Here is a 12,749-nt window from a genome sequence, read left to right as displayed (position 1 = left end):
AAATTTGCCCCCAGAGAAAACTGAGGTTACTATGGAGCTAACCTTACTTGTTTCCCTCTACCTAGGATCACAGTGCTAAGCTGCCTGTTATCCAATAGTTAAAAATAGTTTCATGAATTTAGTCCAGGTGGGTTGTTTATAGTGAGCAGTTATATCCAGCAATTTTTATTTCATCATGTCTGGAAGCCTTTTTACTCTTTCTAAATTGCTATGTTAAATTATCTATTTCCATATTGAATATTTATTGCATCTACTTTATATGTCTAATGCTAATGGAGTTATGTTTGAGGTTTTATATAGACTGAGTTTCTCAGTGTTTCATATTTTATACAGTTTATATGTATATATAGTTGATAAATGAGTTGGTACATAAAATTATGCGACTATCATATATGAAAGATATACACATTTTTGTGTGTGTGTTTTGGGGGAGAAGGGGTTAGTCCATTTTCATGGTGCTGATAAAGTTATACCCAAACTGAGCAATTTACAAAAGAAAGAGGTTTAATAGACTTACAGTTCCACGTAATTTGGGAGGCCTCACAATCATGGCAGAATGTGAAAGGTACATCTCACACGGCAGCAGTCAAGAGATGAGAGCCCGTGCAGAAAAACTCACCTTTCTAAAATCACCATGTCTCAGGAGACATTTTCACTATCAAGAGAGTAGCACAGGAAAGACCTGCCCCTATGAATAAGTTACCTCCCACCAGGATCCTCTCATATGCAGGAATTGTGGGAGCTACAATTCAAGATGAGATTTGGGTGGGTACACAGCCAACCCATATCAGTTTGTGTGTGGTATATATTCATATATAATTTTGAATTAAGGTTAAATTAAATCAGCTATATGTGTGTGTGTGTATATATATATATATATATATATATACATATATATATATATATATATATACATATATATATATAAAGAGCAAGAGAGAGAGAGAGAGAGAGAAAGGCAGAGGAAGAGAGTTAATAGACTCTTTTTTGTTGTACTTTTATGGAAATTACTTTAGATTTTACTTTGTCTAAAAATATTATTGCCATTTTATTTTTATCGTGCTTAATAACACCCAGTGGATATCACTCATTTACTTAACTTTATGCTGTCACCTTTTAAAATAATGTTTCCTCTAAGCCATACTTTTTTCCCTCAATTTGAGAGTTAATATCTTTATATGGAAATTTTCATTAATTTATATTTATTTTGATAATTAATATGTTTTATTTTATTTGTGACTATATTCTAAATATTTTGTTTATGATTTATTTCTCCTTCTGTTGTATTTGGTCTTTTGTTACATTCTGTTTCTCTCTCTCCCTATGTATTTATACAGACACATATATATAGACAATTTAATTTAACCTTAATTTAAAATGATTAGGTAGTTACTACATATATGTTGATTTTCTAGAAAGCTGAAGCTATCTAGCTTTGTGAAGTTTAATAACACTAAAGCCTGGAAATCAAGCAAGATTTGTGAAACCACAAAGCTCATACTTTTAAATAGTATACTAATATTTCTTATGTCAGTGATCTATTTCATTTCTATTTCTTATATTTGTGTTTATTTCATTATATTTTTCTATCAGATCATTATACTTTAATTCATTCTGCCCATGAGATGGCTTTTTATTTTTCCATTTAACGAATTTACATACTGTTATGATAGCATACAAACATATAAACTTTTCTTTGAAAATTTTAGTAAATCAGAAATATGTTCTCCTTTAGTCTGTTGTGCTCCTGAAACAAAATACCACAGCCTGAGTAATGTATAAAAAACAGAAATTTCTTTCTCACAATTCTGGAGACAGAGAAGTACAAGATCAAGGTGCAGACAGATTTCATGTCTGCTGAGGGCCTTGTTTTCTGTTTGCAAGATGGTGAGTTGTTGCTGCATCCTCTGGAGGGAAAAAACACTGGGTCCTCACATGGCAGAATACAGAAGGGCAAAAGGGCCTAATCTACTTCCTTTCAGCCCTTTTGTAAGGCAGTAATCCATTCATGAGTGCACAGCCTTTGTGTCTTAATCACCTCCCAAAAGGTCCCACCTCCTAATACCACCACAATGGGGATTAAGTTTTAACATGAATTTTGGAGAAGACATATTCAAATCACAACATGCTCTTACTTTGAGACTTCAGAATGCATAGGTTTCTTTTTCTCAGAGAATTTACAGGGGACTTCATTGCCTTTAAACAATTAGAAGCCATTATAAATATGCTGAGAATTTGTCTATGGTCATATAACTTGTTTCTTTTTCTTTTATTTATTTATTTATTTATTTATTTTTGAGATGGAGTCTCACTCTGTCACCCAGATTGGAGTGCAGTGATGAGATCTCAGCTCACTTCAATGTCTACCTCTCAGGTTCAAGCAATTCTCCGGCCTCAGCTTCCTGAGCAGCTGGGACTACAGGCACCAGCTACCATGCCCTGTTAAGTTTTGTATTTTTAGTAGAGATAGGGTTTCGCCATATTGGCCAGGCTGGTCTTGAACTCCTGACCTTGTGATCCACCCACCTCAGCCTCCTAAAGTGCTGTGATTATTGGCGTGAGCCACCATACCTGGCCAAATATAACTTGTTTCTTAATGTTTGCTCATGTTATAATGAGAAGCTGAAAATAGGACATGACTCCATCATAATCCCAACTCAGAAAGTATTATTTTGCATGACTCTATTAAATCAGTACAAAAATATACAGACTTTGGGCCTGTCAATATATAGAATGTGTAAGCAAGTCTCTCATTTTTCATTTTGATCCTGGGTTAAATCTTCTTAGAGTAATAGCAGGAGTGCCAGTTGGTCCAACTGATAGTACCAAATGCCCATTCAGGTAGAGGATCTATAGGTTTGTTTGAGGGACTAAAACACATGATAAATTGGATTAACCCTTTCATAATAAGCAAAACCCATAAACCTCTTCATGCTGAGTTACTAGCACTCTTTCTTTCCTCTCCATCACTATTGACATGGACATGTATTGTATTTGCCCCACTTCTCCTTGGCCTATCACTCTTCCATAAGTCAATAGCAGTCATGTTAAATGCATAAGGTTTGAATTAGCCTTACTCTGCACATGTCACTAATCAGACAGTATGTAATGTAGGCCTGCCCAGCCTCACTACTCAATTTCCTTGGCCTCTGCTAATAGTTCAAGGATGGGAATATTAGCCATGTCATGTCAGAAGCCACCGTGGGCTTCTGCTTCGCATATTTAGAAGATACTCTGCTTTCTAAAGTAATGCTAACATGATAGTAACAATATTAAACTACCAGTGGCAGTTTCTTTGTCACCCTTTGGAAAAGTCTACCTAGGAATGAATCTAACATACTAAATATAGTGCTGAGAGATGGAGGGAGAAAGAGAGAGAGAGAGAAAAGAAAAGAAAAAAAATGGGCATGGGGAGAGAGAGGCCTTAAGCTCTAAACATTCTGAATTTAGAATCATTTTTGCATAATTTAATTATATAAGAAGGGAGAGGAGAGCTGGTGAAATTTTTCTAAAAATGGATGACCATACAGTAAATATTTTAGGTTTTGAGGGCCAGATGGTCTCTGTCTCAATTACCCGACTCAGCTGTTGTAGTGGGAACACAGTAATAAACAATACATAAAGACATGAATGTGACTTTTTTTCAATAAAACTTTATTTATAAAAATATGCAGTAGCTTTGGGCCACAGTTTGTCAACCTCTGATATAAAATAAAAATATTTCCTTTTTTCTGAATTATCATTTTATTTATATTATTTGCTGTCATAAGATTCTTCTCTTAGAAAAAAAACGTTCAGTGCCTTTTTTATAGAAAGTATATATTCCACAGCATATCCTCTGCAATTACTCAGTCTGAATTTTCTACTATACCTCCTACTCTTTTTCAAGTAAATGAAGTATTATAATGAGCATAAGAGAAAAGTGATATTGTGGCTCTGACAGGGAAAAATAATCTTTCCATTTAAAAAAGCAGTGTGCTTGCAATGGACAAGAAGCCTCTTTATTATCTGTTATACTTCCTAGGCTTCTCGGGGAGGCATTTCCTCCCCTTTTACTTCCAGGGGACAAAACTATTCCTTTTAGAAAAGTGAACAACGAGAGAGCCACCTATTATTTTCTCAACCCAGCTCAATTGTCTGTATACTTAATGCCAAATCTTTTCAGATAAGAGCAAAAGATTTTCTGTCAACTGAATTTTCCATGTTTTTTTGTCTTCTTCAAGTGTTTCAGTAGAAAATGTAAAGTGTCTGTATTTAGAGCTGCTGACCTAGTGATGTTTGGACCAGGACATTGTTCAATATAATGAAATAAACACAGTGTAGAGCTTTAGGGCATTTTTATTTATCTATTTTTAGTTAAAGTTGTGAGAAATAAAAGAGGGATGAAAGAGCAGACTCTGGCAGTAATTAAACTTTCTGAGAAGTCTATGAGTTTCCCACACCCTTGGTAAACATATTAGGAAGGGCCTAATTCAGAGATAGGTGCCGGGCCCAGTAATTCAGGAGCATATGCATGATCTCAACCTGGGGAATGAAAATAAAAGAAGAAGTATTAATCAGAACTATAATCAGTGAATGATACAATAAGGTTGATCTTACCTTATTCAGTTAGAAAAGCTCACATTGAGGCAATATCCAAGTAGTCACCATTTTCATACTGATTATATCAGGAAAAAATGAGAGTAATGATTCAGATTTGGCAGCTGTGGTATTCTCTTGTAAGAGAAACTAATAAAGGGACACTAAATCTTGATATACTTATCACATTTGGGCCGTCGGGAGTATATAATCTTCTCCAAAGTTTCTCGGATATGTTCAGTGCAGCATATTTCATCGGGCAGAAAACTTCCCTCCCCCCTGCCGCCTTTCAGAGCATTGCCTAAGGGAACAAAACTACACATTCCAGAAGAACAACAGGTCATTGCCTTATAAACAAGTTATTTATTAAGGAGCTTCCAAAACACTTAAACACATACACACACACACCTCTTTATCTGCACACTAGAATCCCAATTTAATTTACTTGGACACAAAGTAGCTTCACATTTGTGAAACTGTTTATAATATCTTTTACATATAAAAGTATATCTTTTAACCCGATATCCATTGTCACTCATATTCTGATATTTGGATGAAATATTAAGGAAAGTCAATACGCAGAAAAGAATACTTCACATCTAAAATGGAATACAGACAAACATAGACAAATGTGTGTATATGCACACACACACACACGTATGTGTTCTGAAAGTGTCTATCTAAGGCTGAGGTAGACAAATACATTTTGCTGTGAGTTGGCTGAGTTTCCCAAGAAGTAGGCAAGGCAGGCCATTATGAGGAAATATAGATACTATTGTCACTGTTGATGCACTAATGGAGTGACTGGGCTGCTAATGGATGCTCTTCTTAACAACAAATAAAATGGGTATTTTATTTTATTTGTATTTTTCTCTGAGTTTTTTATTTCATTGCTGAATTCTTAATTGTATTTTTTGTATTGTATTTTGTAATACTATTTTTATTGTATTTTTAATTTCATTCCTTTTTCCGGACATCTGATGCAGAGCCTCTCACTATACAGAATTTGAGTTATTTATTTTTATTTATTTTTTTAATCATACAGCTGGTCTCTCTGAGCTGAGCTTTGATTAGAGGCCCTAAACATCTGGTAATGCACTGCTCCCAAGTTGTCTATTGGTCTTTTGCCTACCTGCCCCTGAAGCTTCCTTCATGGGACCCTTTGTTTCATGGCATTTGACATGAAAAATAAGTATTCAAATGTATATTTCCCCTAAAAAAATTATTTTATTTTCATAAAGGCCTATGTTCTCTTTGAGTTTTTTCTAATTCATATCCTATTATACAAAAACCCTACTTTTCATATGTATCAGCTTTTCTATAATTATATGTTAATGTGATGATTTGTATGAACATATAAAGATTCTATGCACACTGTTTGAAAACAAATCCTTAAAGACATAGACATCTAGAGTTGAAAGTAATCTACCAACAGGGAAGGTGTGGGGTAGTAGAAAAAGTACTAAACTTCAGGTTAGTAAACTCAGCTTCAAGGTTTACCATCCTTACACCAGCAGCTTAGAAAATAAAAATAAATATTGGAAACTCATATTTTGTTACCTTAAAATTGTAGGACTATATTCACAATATTGTGCTATGTAATGTACATGGTTGTTGTAAACAAAAATCATACAATGAGATAAAAATTCTTTATAATGTATATAGGACTACAGCAATTTGCATTTAAATCATAAACTTTCTCACTCATCTCAATTTGATTTGCTATTTCTATTTCATAAAAGTCCCAAGAACACTTGTAGAGTCTTGAAAAATGTATCTTTCCCACAAAACAGTATTTTCACAAATACATGTTCACTTCCTAAGATCCGAATGTCATCTCTAACCAATTTACCTAAAATGATTTTTCTCCCATGTTCATTTATTTATATTCTCTTGCCATACTTTATCTTCCGAACACTTATCATCACCTGATATAATATATACTTGGGTCTTTACATTTTTTGCCTCCTCAGATGAGAGTCTTATCTTTTGTTTACTGCTATAACTTCTATTTTGGAATAGTAAATTCCATTAACAACCATTAAATAAATATCTGTTGGTTAAATTAAATATATCATAGTTTGTCCATAATATAGCAAAAGTAATTATAACCCAAAGACTTATGCAAGCACACAACAAAATGTTGATTTCAATTTTTATTACTGTGGATGAAAATCTAGCTGTATATGCAATAGAGGTTCTTTATTCTCTTCACATCAAAGCACTTTCTTCACCTACATGTAGCGTTGACCTTACATGTTAGACCACACTCCTTTTACAGCAGTACTTCTGTATGATCCTGCTATAAGAACTCAGAGCTTAAGGAAAATCTTCTGAATGTCTAAAGACACATTTACCATATGTAATCTTGCTGCTAACAGATTCAGCACAATCTTAGAATTATACAATATATATTAAGTTTAACCAGAAGATACATCATAAGTGTCAGTAGAGATGTATCAGACTTTGCAGTGCCTTCAACATACTGAAGAATGTCTTCAGTATGTAAGAATTTTTTTTGTTTTGTTTTGAGATCGAGTCTCACTCTGTCACCAGGCTGGAGTGCAGTGGTGCGATCTTGGCTCACTACCACCTCTGCCCTCCAGGTTCTCCTGCCTCAGCCTCCCAAGTAGTTGGTATGTGCCACCACACCCAGCTAATTTTTGTATTTTTAGTAGAGACAGGGTTTCACCATATTGACCAGGATGGTCTCGATCTCTTGATCTTATGATCTGCCCACCTGGGCCTCTCAAAGTACTGAGATTACAGATTTGAGCCACCACGCCAGGCCATAAGACAATCTTGTGAACTACTATTCTTGCAACGTTTCATGATTACCACTGACATGGTAACCATCTCACCAGTTTCCAACAAAGAATGAGAACTCCACTGTTTTGATGACAAGATAACATACAGATCATTAACCTCCTTTGCTGCCGTTATTTTTGTTGTTAAATATCATGCATAGTTTGTCTGATATTTGTTGAATTATTTTTCCAGTATACTTCTGCAATGAGGGTAAAAAACAATGATGTTTACTCTCTCCACGGCATTCTGAATGACAAATGCTATATGTGTATTTGTGCATGTGAGTGTCTGCTAAGCATTTGTGAAAGCTATGATAAAGAATAGCCTCCTAGAGTTTAGAAATTAAGGCTTGGAAGAAAATAAGACTGGTATTCTTCTTGGAAGATAGGTTCATTGGTAGAGTTGTGTTTATAGGCCTAGGTAGATACCTGCTCACAGCTGTTGAAGTTGTGATGAAGTTGAATGAAGTTGGTACAATTCAGTCTCTACTGTTGTGATAGGAACTTTATAAATGTGCCAGGCAACATTTGAAGTGTATGATAGAAGGAGGAGTCATTTCTACCTCTGATGTTATCATTAGCCATAAGAATTAACAAAATGATAAAGGTGTAAGTATTCCTATCTGTATGACATTTAACATCTGCAACCACAGAGTGCATCTCTGAAAATACAGACTCTATTATCAGAGTAAGGTCACATACCAAGTAAGGTCACAGGCAAAGATTACCTATTTCAAAAATACTAGAATGATAACTAAGGTTAGAAATGACTTATATTTGTATTGATCCACTTTTTAAGTTGTTTCAAATTTCTGATTTTATTCGTTCTTACAACATTCCTAGGAGACAGTGTTTTTCCATTATGAACAGCATCCTTCTTATTTGATAGCTAAAGAAATGGAGGCACATAAAGGGAAAAGAAAATCATACCAAGACTCCTTAGGAACTAAGTCAAATACTAATATGGGAGTTTTACTATATGTTACAGCCAGAGATGTTGTATATAGTTATAATTCAGCTAAATTTTTCTACATTATAAGCAAGCCTGCTCCATTTTAAGGGATGGATTTGAGGGGGCTGTTGTTTTTAATACAATTTTGTTTTGTTTGATGCTTATGTGTTTAATCATTATTGCTGCTGGCTATTGTTCCTTTTCTTGTATTTTAATACTTTAATCAATGGGAATTTTATTGGTGCTTGTATCCTGAGGCTGTTGAAAGTGGAGGGTGCAATTTTATAAATATACAATTGAAATAAGAAAAAAACAAAACAGATGGGCATAGAGACCATGTGGATAATAACTGATAAAGCCCTTCAGGAGCTAAAGAGGTAGAGCTCTTCCCAGATGAGTATTTGCATTACAATCCCTGAATTAAAGAAGTTCCTAGCTTCTGTTCATTGCACTTTCTCACCTAAAATTTCTCTCTTGCCTTTTCAAAAATCATTTCAAGTCCAAAATTCTATATGAGGCATTAACCTAAATCATGATGTCTTTAATTGAATCTCTTGACTACTTTTTGCAAATATAAGCTGTAGGCTCTATTTTTGTAACTGATTATAGTAAACGTAGTACCTAACTGTATGCTAGCTGATAGTTTTGCTCTGTTTGTTTTATATCCAATTATACATTATATTCTTTATATATGTTTGTCCCCTCTTATCCAAATGGATTTCGGAATCCTGACAGTAGATATCATGCAGGTGAACCTTTCATACATCCCTCAGGAAGTAGCATAGCGCAATGTCCATAACTACTTGAAAAATACCTGTGCAATTAATTGACAACCTGTGTATAAAGCTAATGTTATAAAAAGTGTAAATTATTCATTTACCATTGAATTTATTTTTCTCTTTCATTTCATTTTTCATGTGATAATCCCAAGCAAATTAAGAAATTTATCACTGTCCCATCTATTACCACAGGATAGAGGGCTGAAGAGATGCTGGAGAAAAATATCTCCAAAATTTAATTACATCAGATACTGAAATATATTTGGAAGAGTACTATAATTTTCTCACCTATATCTTAAAATTAAAATGTAGGAAAGACTATTAACTTTATAAATTTTTGTTTTCAACTGCTAGGAGGAAAAAGAGACTTACTTAATCTCTTAGGACTCTTTAATGATAAGGGTTATCTGATTTTCTCATAATGATTACATTAATGGAGGTGGACAGATAAAACGTTTGATGGAGCTGACCTTCTCAAGAAGAAGGAAGTTTCCACCCTCTTCCAATCGTGCTGAAACTTGCATTTCTTTTAATGACTCCACTTAGAGCAGCAGGAAGCAAAGTGATCATCACCAGCAGGTACTTAGACAAGAGTGAGAGGTTGGATGTGGACTGCTCTATTAAAACATCCCTGTCTAAACAGGGCTTCCTGGAGCTTAAGTGCCCATTGCTGCAGAAGCCAGGATCCCATCTGTGAGTGCACAGCAAAGCTCACAGCTCTGTCTAATGAGAGGAACTGCATCAAGGAGACATCCTTAAATAGGCGAAAGATCCATGGCATCTAATGGACAATTAGTTAACTTCATTCTTCAGAGTTTTTAAGCATCTGACAAATGGAGAAATAAAGAAAAACACTCTGAGTGAAACACTGAAGGAAATTAAAAGCAGTCTAATAGGAAATGACTTCCAGATTTTAAATATTTTCAGCATTATTCTCTCTTAAAGTAAAACAACTAGTGGTTATGCAGTCTATATTTTTACCTTTGTTTCAAATTGTTAAGACTGTGGCTGGAACATATGCTGGTCCATTTTTTTGAAATGCATGTTGAAATTAGTGAGCATATTCCAAACATTGCCAAATTTAATTAAATGACATTCAAAAATATTCAATCCAAAATATATCTTAAGATAAAGTGTTTAATTTTGTTATTAAACAGATGATGAAACCAAGTCCCCAAAAAGATAAGTGGTTTTTCTTGGGAAGTCATGTTCTAAAATACAGGATTGGCAATTTTTGAGTTTAGTATTTTGTTTCTCTATCACACTGTTCGATTGAGGAGTGTAAGGAAGCCACATATAATGATAATCATCATAAATTTAGCTCATATAAATTCATGTATATTACTTTTAGGTAGAATATTACTGACGAGTTCTAATATCTTGCTAAACACTGGACTAGGTTACTTTGAAGGCTATGAAAAATGTCATGTATATTCACTTTGAAAGAATCTACATCTAGTTGGGAGGGAAAGACTCAGATGCAGAACAATAGAATGCAATGCATAAAGAAGGACCAAAATATATGCATGAGTAATAAGTGCTCTCAGTGGCCAAGAAAGGGAGATATGACCTTGAGCTATCCCAAATGGAAAGAATATGGAAGTAAGAAGCAAGGAAAGCTCTCTCTAAATGGTTAATCAGCACTTGAGAGTACAAAAGAACTAAAAAATGCCTGCCATTGATTGCAAAATTGGGATTTATGGGTGTGTGGCATTTAACTGACTGATTTAATAATCAAATTTTTTTTTAAATGTGTCTTTGTTTGGGGGATAGTAGTAGAGTTACTTTTCTTACTTCCAGAGTTTATATTTGATTCACTTAATACAACAGTAAGTACAATGGAAGTCATTAGTTAATGCTAACAGCAAAAACAGTAGCAACACTATTTTTCTATCCATTATGTTCTAGAGACCTTAACACAACCCCATGAGATGGGAACATTTATTTTTTCCCACATTATAAATGAGGAAATGGAGAAACAGAAAAAAAGCTGATTGATTCCAACCGTATGTGGCTCAAAACTGCAGGCTTTTAACTGCGAAAGTCATATTTTTTAAATTCACAAATGTTATTAAAATATATATTGTTTAAAAAGTTAAAATTAAAGCATTAAAATACAAATGTGTCTCTCAACATCATATGAACTTTTTTCAATAAAAGCAGGACTGATTCCAAAATAAGTCAAATTTTTCCCAAGATGTCCAGATTATAATACAAACATAGATTTTACGCCATTAGTGTCTCCTTTCAGCTCAGTCCCAAAGGTGGATATTGATGGCGGCTGCTCCTGAATTGGAGATGTGAATAAGGCCTGGAGAACAGTGTCTGTCATTAAAAAGTTGCCATCTGTCTTTTTTTGATATCTACTATGCTGTAGTAAGTCATAGTATTTCTCTATCCTTTCAATGACAGCTCATGGTAAGATAAACTCACCATGATAAGATAAATGGCAACTTTTTAATGAAAACCACTATGTTTGAGCTGCTTGGTTAGGTTACAGTTCCTCAAAGTGCATCTCATACCTTATTCCCTAATATCAAAACCAATGACCTATTCTTCAAAGGATTTTCTTTTCAGTTCTGTAACCTACGTGATTTACAAAGTCCTCCCCCCACCTTTTTTTTTAATATCCTCTCAGAATGAGACCTTGAGTGACCCTGTAACCTTAACTTCTTACAGCAAAAGTTTTGGATGTACTTGTTTAGAAGACAAAGACAATTTTTTTCCCCTATTTTTAAGATTATGTTTGAGTAAGATTGGCTAAATAGGTGAAATGAGCCTTTTTTCTTTTTTTTTTTTTTCTTTTTGAATAGAGTTTTTTGCTCTTGTCGCCAAGGCTGGAGCATGATCTTGGCTCATTGCAACCTCTGCCTCCTGGGTTCAAGTGATTCTCCTGCCTTAGCCTTCTGAGTAGCTGAGTAGCTGGTATTACTCTATCCTTTCAATGGCAGCTCATGGTAAGCTCATGGTGGCGCTCACCACCACACCTGGCTGGTTTTTTGTATTTTTAGTAGAGATGGGGTTTCACCACATTGGTCAGGCTGGTCTTGAACTCCTGACCTCAGGTGATTCAGCCACCTCAGTCTCTCAAAGTGCTGGTGTAACAGGCATGAGCCACCATGCCTGACCAAAATGAGCAATTTTTACTTATTGGATTATTTGCTTCCCCATGAAAATAAAAGTACTTTAAAACATGGTAAGACTTAGATCTAGAACTGTTTGTAATTGATCACAGCTGTACTATAACTGTCTAGTTGGAGACTTCTGCAAGTTTCTGCCTACCTACCTGTCAGATGGGGGTGTGCAGCACTACTTGGTTGGGGTGAACCTGGTGATATGGTTTGGCTCTGTGTCCTCACCCAAAATCTCACATTGAATTGTCATCCCCACAATCCCCATGTGTCAAGGGTGGGACCAAGTAGGGGTAATTGAATCATAGGAGTGGTTTCCCCCATGCTTTTACTCATGATAACGAGTGAGTCTCATGAGGTCTGATGGTTTTATAAGCATCTGGCATTTCCCCTGCTGACAATCATTCTCTCTCTTGCAGCTGTGTAAAGAGGTGCCTTCACCATGATTTTAAGTTTCCTGAGGCTTCCCCAGCCAAGCAGAACTGTGAGTCAATTAAACCTC

The sequence above is a fragment of the Sapajus apella genome, unplaced genomic scaffold (genome assembly GCF_009761245.1).
Source record: "Sapajus apella isolate SASKATOON/1434 unplaced genomic scaffold, GSC_monkey_1.0 scaffold57, whole genome shotgun sequence".
Lineage (NCBI taxonomy): Eukaryota > Metazoa > Chordata > Mammalia > Primates > Cebidae > Sapajus > Sapajus apella.
Note: the sequence above shows the minus strand (reverse complement) of the source record.